At 39.4% G+C, this 12,716-nt stretch overlaps 1 protein-coding gene across 2 annotated transcripts in view; it reads left to right on the top strand.

Annotated features, from left to right (window-relative positions):
- The window catches only part of ARID2 (AT-rich interaction domain 2), a 103,548-nt gene that overhangs the window by 44,916 nt on the left and 45,916 nt on the right, over positions 1-12,716 (top strand). The gene's annotated exons all lie outside the window — the stretch shown is intronic.

Raw genomic sequence — 12,716 nt, 5'->3', positions numbered from 1 at the left:
GACAGGTTTTAAGTTTCTCATATGAAAAAGAATAGAGAAGGCTGAATCCTTAGAAGATATTTAAGTAAGATTTCTTCAAAAGAATCCCAAAGGGCTTCCATTTTTGCATTTTTATTCAGGTTAATTTCTAGTAGTAGTGCCATCATCACAGTACTGTCTGATCACCTTTAGGTTGTTTTTAAAATGAAGTCTTGTCTGTAGTTCATTTCTTCTGTTGTGATCTTTCCAGAGGGTTGGGTATTATTGCTGGATTAATGCTTGTTATGCTACTTAAGGATTTACTTTTTTTTTTTTTTTCCCCAGCTGTTGGAAAGCATGATGCTACATGTGAGCAGAAAATGCTGCAGATAGATTCCTCCTTTCTTGTTTGAGATTTATCTCTGAGAAAGTCTGCTCGTTTCTGCAGCTGAGCTCTGTCTCGTGGTAGAAAGTTTCGCTGGCCTAAAGAATTGTCAAGCTTGTCCGGAGCTTTGGGTGATGGTGGTTTGCTCTCATTATACTGAGTATTCAAAGGAAAAAAAAGGCACCATATGCTGGTCTTAGCTGGAAACTAATGTCAGTTGCCTGTTTGCTGTGTAGCTACACCGCTGAGAAACTTTAGCTAGGTTTTATAAGGAACAACATTGCCTTGTCAGATACTGGACATTATTGGGCGGAAGGGTGAAGAAATCATAAATAACAAATTCAGTCAGTATATGGTGGAATAATAGAGGAATAATAATAGGAATAATTCCTTGCTGATTAGAGATGATGCACAGCGTTGTTCAGGCGTTGCTCTGCACAAAGTCAGCGCCATCAAGAAAGCAGAAGTGCCTTTAAGCTGCACGCCACATGATCCGGTTCTGTGTATGTAACTTCCAAGTAAAGAAAAAACTACTTGCAGTGCTTCCCCTGCTTACCAGCACGTCATGAGGCTTTGAGTTAATTTCAGCAGGGCGTCTCTTATCTGTTACAGGTCCTCATTTTATCATTGCATTGTCTTTGTGACAAAGGTGGAGGTGTACGGTGATGGGGCAGTAGGTATATGTCACGTGTGCCTTGGCAGTGCTTCAGTCCATGGCATTTTGGTCATGTACCTCTGTCTGCACACAGATAAAGCACGAACCCAAGCAAGAGTTGTTCCTTCTGGGACTGTGGAAGTGAGAGCAGTGTCAAAGGCACGTTTTCCTGACAGCTAGGCATGGATGCATGTTCCAGAGAGCATTTTTCTGGACACTAGCCCCCTCCTCAGACTAATAGTTTGAAAATCTCAAGGCCAGCAATACTGAACACCTGAGAAGTCCAAGACGTTGAGAAAGGTTGTCTGCCTTCAGTCTGTCAACAGTGAGGAGACCGTCACTTCTGCTGAAACTGCCTGGGATCGAGGAAGGGCTAGATTTAGGCTGGTACCTTCAGTTATAATTAATGTAATTTTGTTATAATTGAATGTTCAGGAATAGATGTTCTTTTTTTTGTTTTTTCTTCCATTCTGATTAAACTATTACATCACTGAGACAGGAGGACTACACCTTGTGTGTCTTAAATAAGTTGTAGCCAGAGAGGATTCTTCAAGTCTTGTTTAGTGAGAATAACTTAAGTTATTCATTTAGGTGCCCTAACAGCATACACGATTTTGTTATCAGAGTGCCTGTAGCATGTAGTGCGAGTCACAATTAATGTACAGTGCAGCAAGAAGGCTCTGGGGAAAAAAAATGTAACATTTAGGTTATTAACTAGAAAAATGTTTTCTTTCTTATTTATTGCTTAGTAGAGATCTATAATAGCGTGATTTTTTCCTTTCCATAATGAACTTTTTTCAGTCTCAGTTTATCTAAGTACTTATTCTCAACCTCTTAAAAAGGTATGCAATATATTAATTGCAGAGCTCTCCTCTTCCCACAGATTATTTCCATTCAAAATAATAGGAATACAATAAGCCTTGCTGGATTTACTCAGGATTTGAAAAGCCTGGTCAATCCACAGTGGAGGATCAGGCCTTATCTCCTCTAAACCCCAGACCACCAGCAGGGACTCAGTATCCTCTAAACAATTTCTAATACTTCATATTTGAATACTATTAATACTGTATTTCTAGCCTTCCTGTAAAAGATGGCAATGTTCTCAATACGTTCTTAGTATCTGTCTGCTCGATTTTAAATAAGGTTACGGTTTGAGTGTTTTCACTACATGTTTCACAAGAGCATTCTCATTGAGTAACTTGTTAGACAAAAGTAGGATTTTGTTTTGTTGTTTAAATATTCAAAATGTTGTTTCCTTCTACCTTTAAAACGATTCGCAGTGATTATCTTTAATGCCTGAGACAGATATTTCCCAAGAAGAAACCTGATCTCTGGGCTTTATCTGTATTCATTCTACCCTTTTGTTCTTCCCCTTTTATCTTTGTGTATCCTCTAATGTCTTTGCAGTTATACAAGCCAAACCAAAAACACTTATAAATTCTTCATGATCATTATGTCATGGGCAATTTTAAAATCTTCTGCTAAGGAGTAACACTTCATCTGTCTTTCAGGTTTCCCCAATCCATATCAGAATTTGTATGAAGTCAGAGGCTGGCTGTGTAGCATTCAGTGTTTTATCCTTACAAACGCTACTTATTAGTGAATTAAGCGTGGGAGAGGCTAGCTGACACAAAACAGCTCATGTCCGTGCTCTTAGCCCTAAAGCAGGGGTGCTATGTCCGAGTTTACCTCCAGGAAAAGTCCCTGAGCAGTGCTCTTGAACAGTGCCTTTAAATTGTTTGAGAGGAAGCTAATTGGCTTGGAAAATTTGTATCAGGCCCTTCTCTAACGATTTAATAGTACAGCACTTCATTTCCATGCATGGGAATGCTCCCAGCACTGTTTATTTTACTAGTATAGATGTGTAGCCTTTACATGTTTAGACAGCTAAATCAATATGCTACCTCTTTATCATCATCTCTAAATTTGTACATGCTACGTTCTCAGAATACGCTGGGATATTTAACAAGCCCTGTAGCAGCATATTGCTGCTTCTTGATCAAAAGATCTTTAAAATAGTCGTTGTTTTAGTTTGTCTGGATGTGTTTGTGTTTAAAACATACAGATATTTTCAAGTTGAATGTTTTTATGCAGGCCAGATTGCATTCTTTCTTATGAACTATTTTCTGGTAAGATCTTGAGGTAAACGAAGGAACAGGCTCCCCAGACAGCTTTTTTCTCTTCACGTGGAAATAAAGTATTTATCTTCCTATTGTGCAGTATCCCAGCAGGATCTTAATCAGATTTTTTATTCTGTTCTTACTTCTTTTGATGAATATTTGATCCATCTGGAATAACATTCAAGAATTTAATTAATTTCCATATTTTTGTTTGATTAACCACATAAATATGGACATGTAAGCTAGTACGTTTGCTTTGATTATGTGGTCTAAGTGTGAGAAATTGTAAATGGGTTTAATTGCAGGAAATCATAAGATGAAGGCAGAAAAGCACAACTCTTACAATTGCTGAATATGTGCAGAATCTAACAACAAAGTTACAGAAAAAGTGGTATAGCAATGTGTTTTGTAGACACTTATTGATTCATTAAATTAACCCCCACACACAAACCTGTAAGCATTTGAAACCAGTAAATTCTATTTTTGTTCTATTTAGCATCTGCTGAACAGGCTGGAAGAAGTAGTGTGGAAATATTTATTCTGGTGGCTGGAGAATCTAGAAAGCTTTTTTTTGTAGACTGCTGTTTCCATGAGACTTAAATCTACAATTAACTGTTCCCGTGAGCAGTATCCTTCAATGACTTGGCTTCCTACTGAAGGCTCATCTGCCCCTCTTGTCAAGGCAGTGCCAGAATATAACAAGGAGTGTAGAGAGGAAAAGGAGAGGAGAAAAAGGAACAGGGAGGAAGGTCGGTTTTCCAGTACTGAAGATACTCCTTTGGCTATGTGTGGACTTGGAAGCCTTGTTTTAGAAACAGAGCATTTGAATAATGTACATAAGCAACATTTATGTTGGCATGGTTATAATCACAGAACGGTTTGCATTGGATAACAGAATACGCAAGTATGAAAAATGGTAACTTCAGTGTTTTAAGTCATTAAGTAAGTATTTGTCTGAAAAGTGTGTAATACTCCTAAGTATTAGAAACATGTGCAAGGAAAGTCTCTGCAGTTGAAAAGAAGTAAGGAAGCTAAACGTTCCAATTTGGCGAAGTGCTTTGAGTAAGTGCATAATTGTAAGTATGTGACATGAGTACATTCATGTAGGGTGATGTTTTGCTAGATTACACCTTTACAGAGAAATTTATTCTGGATAGCTAAGACAACATGAGGAATGATTACCTCCTGTAATATTGTAGATACCAGTGTTATTTATAATGGTTTGAGAGAAACTCTACTGGAAATTCTTCATAGGATAAACTCTTTCTAGGGCATTATTTCTGCGTAAATAACTTTTCTGCAATGGCTAGCAAGCTGAAAATTAAGACATTTCCTTCTGACATAGTAGGGAAGAAAACATAGCAAGACTTTTTTTTTAACATTTAATGAAAAGTGCAGAAGAGAATGGGTTCCTAGCTTTGTTGTGCAAATACTGGCTCTCTCTATTTACATAACGAAACAATGCACTTGGTAATGAAACTATGAGCTAAAGACAACAGGGAAATCTCTTCCCTAATTGTGGATAGTTTGCATCCTAAATTTTGTGAAAAAGTTCAGACTGAATTACCGTAGAAACTTCCTCTTCAGTAAGAACAACTCTTCAGACAAGGCACTGACAGAATGTCATGAGCAAGAGTTGGATTGCTGTTAGACGCATCGTTTCTTTTCCTCCTTCTGCACTGGGGGAAAAAAAGCAAAAATATTTTCCTGTCATTTGAATTTCATAATAGCTAAATGATAGACATGAGTAGCAGTTGGCAAATAGATTTAGACCTTGTTTATGCATCATATAATTTTCTTCACTTAGTTAATTAAATGTGTGTTACTTGTATAGATGTATAAAGTCAGTAGGTCCTCCAGTCAACATTACAACTACTTACATTCACAGTACTGAAAGTTACATGAGTTTGTACACAGTCTGCTTTAGAAGAGTTTATGCTTTTATAAGAGGCTGCTTTTAGAAGTGGTTATGGCCATAGTTGCTTGTCTCCAGAAATACTTCTGGAACACTTGGGTGTTTCTATGTGGTGGTCAAAGTCCGTAGTACGTTAGTTACATGTGCTTTTGCTATTTTTTGATCTTGTAAGCAATTCAAAATATGTATAAGATTTTTAACTTTAGTTTTAAAATAACTGGTTTCTTATGGAAGATGAACATCCATCAAAATATGAGCCGCTCTTTTTGATGGAAGCCACCAGCTTTCAAACTTCCTGTAAGTTACTGTGTTGTGTAGGAATGATTATTGCTGTTCTGATTCTTTTTGAGTAATATATCTCGTGTACATAATATATGTGCATAAATATTCTTTTATGTGCATATTTATATAAGAATATTTCCTCTTTAAGTACACCTGTCGGATAAATCTGCAAGTTGCAGTTACAAAATGCTGTCCCATATTAGAATGTGATTGGGAAAGGAGTCGTGTAAATAGGTCACTTTTATTTTTGTGTTTCCTTTGTTATTTTTTATTTATTTATTTGTGTTTACTTTGACAATTGACGTAGTGACCTAAATAGTATTCACTGAACACAAGTTTTTACACTGCATGCAGAGAAGAGGTGCTGGGTACTAAGCTGTAGTGAGTTGCAGGTGTTGGTATTAGTGTAGCGCGGTGTATCTCTGGGCTGCAGGCACACCCTCACCCAGCTACCAGCTCTGCCTTGACTACAGCAATTCAGACAACTTGTGGAGACTTTCATAACGTGCTGGCATTTGGGATCTTGGGCTGTGCTGTGTACAAGTGCCGGTCTGTGGGTGCCTGAAATGGGATGACTGGTGAGGGTGACGTTGTTATTGTGACCTGCTCTGTGCAGTCACACGGTGTTTAGTTTTAATGTCCTGGTTCCTTCCAGGTGGTGCAATTTGTATGAGCACGTCTTTGCTGTTCAGAGGCAGGCACTGTCAGGAAATCTCAGTAGTACTGCAGACTGATTGTTTTTCAAAACAGAGAAAATCTGGGGAGGTTCTAGAATTTGCAAGCATGTTACGGATATAGAAAAAAAATAAAATAAATCTTGAAGATTCTGATACGTTGCTTGAAGAGCTAAACTCAGGCTCCTGTCACACTTGACAGGCTTGATGAGCTGTCAGCCTAGGTGGCAGCAGAACGACGACAAAATTAGTAAGATGAGTACATCGTTGTTGGAAAGTTAATTCCCAGATGTAGTCTGGAGAATTAATGCTACTAATAATGGCACAGCTCAGATATTGCTGGATGTGGAGCCTATCGGGTGTGATGAAACAGCCGCTGGAGCGGTGAGAGGTGGTGCTGGTGGAGAGCTGCTTTTGGCAGGCAGGGGGAATGCAGTAGAAGGGTTAGTCCTGGAAGAGGGCTGGGGACTGCAGCTGTGGCTCACAAGCTGACTCAGTTTAATTTAAATTTAAAAATAAATGAAAGCAAACCTGGAAGTGAGGGATCTTCATTTCAAAAAAGCAAGTGTTGAGACATTTTGCTGTTGGTTACAGCGCAGCAGACCAGAATGCAGTTGCCTAACTGTGAAAACTTTGTCCACCAGGCCGTTGCTGTTGCTGTGCAGAGACTTGCCCATGCAGTCCTTCTGCCAGGTCAGACCACAGGGGTGTCAGGGTTTGCGCAGAGGTAGAGGAAAGTTAAAGGAATGTAGAAGTAGCAGGAGGCCTGATTTTTACCTTCTGCTGCTATTTTGGCTAACGTGTGCTCCTGGTGAATGAAGCTCTTGCCTTCTCTTTTAGTACTTCCTTCCTTCTCCTCCCCCTTCTTTAACAACACAGAGTTAGTTCCTCATAACTTGAGAAAGTCAAAATATCTGTCATCTTCTCCAGCTCTCAGTTCTGTAGGGCATTTGTCCACAGTCTGTTGGAGTTCCTGGTTGTGTGGTTGCTTCAGAGGCTGCTTTTCACTTCTGTTTTGTTCCCTCCCTGCCACAGCTGCCCCAGTCTGTTGCATTTGCACTCCAGCACGCACACTTCAGTTGGCTGGCATATGTCTTTCATTATTTTCCTTCTAAATCAGGGCATTATTAATACTAAAGCATAACGTAATAATGTAATATTTTCATTTCTTTCCTCTTGGTGTTCTCATGGATATTAAGAACATATTTTCAGTGACTTGAGCGATTTTTTTTTTTGAACTTCAAAACATTGCATACTGTCTTCTTGTAATGTCTAATAAAGTGAAACTTTCAAAATTGCTGAGGAATTCCTCCCCTCTTTCTGTAATAACAGATAAAGGATTTGCTGTAGCAGATCCCAAAGTTTATAAAGAAGGCATGTATACAGTTTTCTCTTTCTGCAAGGGCTTCTTGATAGGATTTCTTAACCAAATTTCAAGCAAACCACAAAGTGGACCATCTGTCATGTAATCTTGCATAACCTGCATTACAAAACGTTAACACACTTAAAGATTGCATGCGCTGCAATTTGTCTGCATGTGGATCTGCTAGAAAGCCTGAGACTATTTCATCTGAATGGGGCCTTTTGAATTTACTCACAGTTTGCTGAGGTGTGAATGGGGGGTGCCAGGGTGGAGACTGGAGCTGTGGGGTCCCTGGAGCGAGGTGAGTAGTTGGCTGGAGCTGTGTGGGCACAGAGCAGGCAACCGGCCAGCCCAGGCCAGAGGGCAGTGCTCTGCCACCAGGCCAAGTGTTAAAAACACACAGCTGATGGTGTTTCCTATTCATCCGGCATCCTATTCATCTTGATTTGTCAGCCAGTCTAATTAGGTAGTCCTAATAGTGCAGACATCAAAGAGTGCCACTGAGTGCTGCTACAGGTGGGATGTTTCACCGGGTGCCGCCGTGTGTGCTCGGTGGCTGAGTTACTGAGGCAACAATGTGAAGATGGAAAACACACGAGCATTATTTTGAAGGATTCAGCTGCGAGCATCAGTTCTGACAATAATTGGATGTAGCTTGAACTGGAATTCACAGTACCCTTGGAGTCAGGGGAGAAAGCCCTGAAGAGATCGCTGATGGCCCAGGCGGGCAGGGACGGATGGAATCGAGCAGAGCCGCGTGAGGCAGCTGCGCGGCGATTGTTAAAAGGTTGAGCGGAGCCTTGAAGCCTGCTGTGGGCTCAGGCATTTCCAGGAAGTAGTTTGCTTAACTCTCGAGGTGGGGGCTCTGCCAAGGAACCTCCATGGGATGAGTAAACGAGTTAGACGTTACTTCAGGCGGCTGCAGCAGCAGACTCGTTAAGGCCTAAGCAGAAGTTTCCATCCGGAGCATGGCACCAGCCTTCACCGTGTGTGCTAGCGCCAGGAGAACTGAGCGTGAGCCCTCCGGCCCCGCTGAGAAGCAGCCTCCTCTCTGATCAGAATACTGCCTGCCAGTGAGATTCATAAATGGATCAGATTTTCAAGTAGGAAGCAAAGATCCATGGCAGAGGACGAGAATGGATCGTTTGGTAAAGATGGTTGCAGGCTTCGACTGGCACCACAAGTTAATGAGGAAAGGCCAGGAGGAGATCTCTGCTGGGAATAGTACCTGCTTTTCCTTTAGCTGGATGCAAAGCTAATAAATTCATCGTTGGTCTGTAATGGTTGATGCCATCTTTACTGTTTTGCCACGTGTTATCTGGCAAATTTACTGGCAGGGAGTAATAATAGGGAGTTGAAATACCCAAGGAAGTATGTAGCAGACTCTGAATTTAGATTCTTGTGGTCTCCGAGCGAAAAAAAAAAATCTAGATGCTTTTTTATTCATATTCTCCAATTTTGCAAGAAGCAAAAGGCACCAGAAGCCATAGCTTGAGAGCTGGTGGCACACTCTAAGCCCCTTCATGACCACGCCAATAGTAAATCCTGCATGCTACTAGGTGCATGTAGTGACTTCCTTTTATTAGTATTTTTTCCAAACATTTGAAAACAAGCCTGAAGCAAACTTGATTGAATGAAAATCTATGGTTGTTATTTAAGGAAGTATTTTAATGTATAAAAATATTGGCCATCTTCTGAGAATTTATTTTCTCTTGGACCTGAATGAAACCAAATGGCTTATTGAAGTTCTGTTGCAGCAACAGAATGTCTAATAGGTGAATCTGATTTTTTCCAAAAAGTATTATCTTTTTATTTACAACTCAAAAGGTCCTTAAAGGAACCAAGTTTACAGAAAGCATTCAAATGACTTGTCCTTTAAAAATGGCCAGCCTTCTCATCTTGGCTGCCTGTGCATTTTCACGTACTTGTCCTTTCATCCAGTAGTTCTAGCTATCTACCAGGCGTTTAATAAAAAAAGTTAGGCCTCTCAGAACAGAGGCGTTATTTGAGCTGAAAGGAGGAGGTAGGGGCTGTAAATGGCCATTGTGTTTCAGCGTCTTGAATCGTTTGGATCATGTGTGTGCTGGGCTAGTGTCCAATTAGGATGTCATGCTAACAGTACGGAGCGCCTTTTGGTGTGAGCACAGAACCTGGTTTCTGTCATTGCCCCATGATCACCAAGGCTTCAACGTGCTACTTAGTTTTTGTCCCAGATGCCACTGAAACTTTTACATCCTGTATACATTGCTTGTTTCATTAGTAGTTTCCTTCTTGTCCTTCATTTAGTTAGTTGCTTTAGTCCTTTTTGTATGTATTAGCTGCATCTTTTCTCTTTCAGAGCCTGGTCAGTCAGTTGGTGTTGAAATTAAAAGAGGAGAAGATTGAAAGATTGAGACCTGTGTTGTTGATATGAACTACCTGTGACTTTGCTAAATTAAGGAAGCATTCTGAATCTCTTAAAAAGCAAAAACCAAAAAAAAATCTTCTGAGATCAGAGTATGCATGTCAGGTCTATAGATACAGGTCTCAGTTGTTTTGAAACATGAGATTAGCTTTTTGTAACTACCTGATGATAATTTATGAGCTTTTGCACATCCGTTTTTCAGTAATAAAAAAGCTCCATTTATTATACTTAAATTTCTTATGTCTTTAAAGCAAGACCTGTCTTTATGATAACTGTTCTGCTGCTTGTACGGTTGCTGTGTGCCAGACTGGTAAGATTAGAATTTAAGACTAATAAAGCTCATTTATAAGCTAATTTACAAAGCTGCTTCTCTTCACTAAAATTCCGGGTCATTCTTTCTCTCTGCAGTAAACCAACGGAGGGTTTGGAGGATTGAGGTCTGTACGTTTGTCTGTGAACAGTCTGTACTTATGTAGCATTAAGGAATCATTCTAAGTCAGTCTATTATGGTCTGGTTATTGTAGCTGAAATTCAGTAATAGGGTTGTTAAACTCCATGGATTCAGAAACAGCAAAATGTCCCCCCTGTAAACTAGCAGTGCTTTAAAAGGGATAAATGTATGGGGTAGGTGTAGGGGAAGTCTTTCTGTTTGAGATAGGGAAGACAAAAAACACAACATTTTAGCCTTTGGGACTTTATTTTTCTCAGCAGGTTAGAAGATTAGTTTGGGGTGAGATAGCAAAGAGGGAGAGCTCTTCGAAGGGGTGGAACTTCAGTAAATCAAATGACAACTAGAGGAGCTGAGAATATAAGGGGGTGAAGCTGGTACATGCTTTGGCATAGGGAAAATGTTAGGTCATCACTTTATGTTGATTCCAATCCAGTTTTCCTATGAAATATTTATTGAGCAAGACATTTGTGATAACTTTGTAAGAGTTGTCAACACCAGAAAAAAAAAAAAAGAAGAAAAAAAGATCAGTTTAGTTTGCAAAGGTCTTCTAATTTATATTCACCCCTAGGATTTTTCTAGCCCCCCAGATTTCTTAGTCAAATAGAGTGGGAAGCAATGTAATCATTTGCTTTCAGAGGGAAGAAGGGGACTTGATTTTTAAGGTTTCAAAGTGCCTGTGCCTGAAACAGAACTGTTTTAGCACATTTTAATAAAGTAGGTATTAGCAGAGGAGCACGTCTAGGATATTCATGGTGGTTAGCTCTTCTGGGACATGGATTTAATAAAAGTATAAGGTTCAGTATTTGTGTTTTAGAATGGTGGTAGATTCCCTGTATTTTGAGTACTGTATGTGTTTCTGTGTAGGGATTTTTACTTATTCTTATGAAATCTGACATTCAGTAATGAAAGTGTTTTATACAAAGCTCAAGCTTTGACCCAGGCCAATGTTTGAGGAAATTAGACCCAGCCACAGCACTTCCAAAGTCATATTAGACAAGCGAAAGCAGTCTAGCTTCTACCATTGTTGAAATGGCACATGCACAGTGTCTTCTTGCCATCTCCAGCCACGTACACCTGCTAGTGCCCCTGCATCAGCTCTAGTGTTCATTTGACCCCTATCAGTTCAATAAATCAGTGGAAAACCAGCCTACAGTCCTCTTTGTTCAATATTAGTCCCTCAATTGCAATACAAACTCCATCAGTCAGTGATGATGACACTCGGAGATTTACTGGGCTGTTTGGAAGAGCCTCCACACAAATGCTGATAGGAGACCAAACACTAGGCTTCTGCAGTGACCAGCATTCAACTGGAAGTATTTTAATTGTTCCCAAGTTTCATTTTGAACCACAGTAAATTGAAAATATTGTGATCTTAAGAGGTTTTAGATGTGCACATAGTTCAGGATGCTGCACAACTGTGTTATCTCTCCTGATTTTAGAAGCCACTGTTAAGTTTATTTTAAAATACAAACAACTGATGTATACACGTGGGGATTTAGCCTGTCAGAATACCTAAGCCACAGGCATTTTTTCAGTTCACAGTTGTTGAAATACGTTCTGGGTTCAGAATGATCAGAAAAGGGAAGAGATGCTGGTCAGTATGTAATACAAAAATTATATCAAAAGCTTTTTTTCTCCTAAAATACTAAATATTTCTGGCATATACAAATGGGAAGATAAATGTCGTGAATTATTTCCTGATTATGTAGTGTTTTGAATATGATTTAATTGACTGGATGTTGTCAGTTTTTCCACAGGGTGAAAGTTTGTATGCAACTTCATGATCTTGAAATGCTTTCAGGAGGGGTGTTGCATCTAATACGTCTGTGTAGATTTAAGGCTACCCCGGGCCCTTTAAGTTGCCTTTCTTTATATGTTGGCATGTACTAAGTTCTGAAAGTCATAGTTTGTAATGAAAAAAAACACACCTACATTGATTAATTTATTACATTTATCAATTTACCAAGGTGATTAACTATTTGACTTTGATGTGTACATATAGCTTCTGTGCTCCCAGAACACTGGGATAATCTGCCACTGTGTACAGTGGCAGAAACCTTTTTTTTTTTTTTTTTTTTTTTTTTTTTCTGAAAAGGTTTAAAGGGATTTCCAATAGTCATTAGTTGCAGCTGTGGCTCAGAATTTCTGACCTTGAATTACTGCCTTCAGTGTATCTAAACTCTCTTACTCTTGTGTAATAGCTAGGATTTGATATATTGTTTTTCTCTAGGTCAGGAGGAAGGAAGGAAGTGTTTTTCTGGACTTGACCTCAATAAGTATATTGGTAAACTGTACAGAGTAACTTTTACAATGCTTTCAGTTGCAGACTTATCTGGGGAAGCTAACACAAAATATTTGAAAAAAATGGGCTTAGTCACAAGAGAGCTCAATGGGTTGTGATTTAGCTAGGAATTGCTGTTGAAAAATGTGAAGAAAATGGATATATAAATCCATAATTCCACATATCTACATTTTCTATATGTCCTATTGTCAGTTTGACTCACGTTTT

This window comes from Aythya marila (assembly GCF_965140915.1).
Source record: "Aythya marila genome assembly, chromosome: 1".
NCBI lineage: Eukaryota > Metazoa > Chordata > Aves > Anseriformes > Anatidae > Aythya > Aythya marila.
This window is presented reverse-complemented; position numbering and strand designations above follow the sequence as displayed.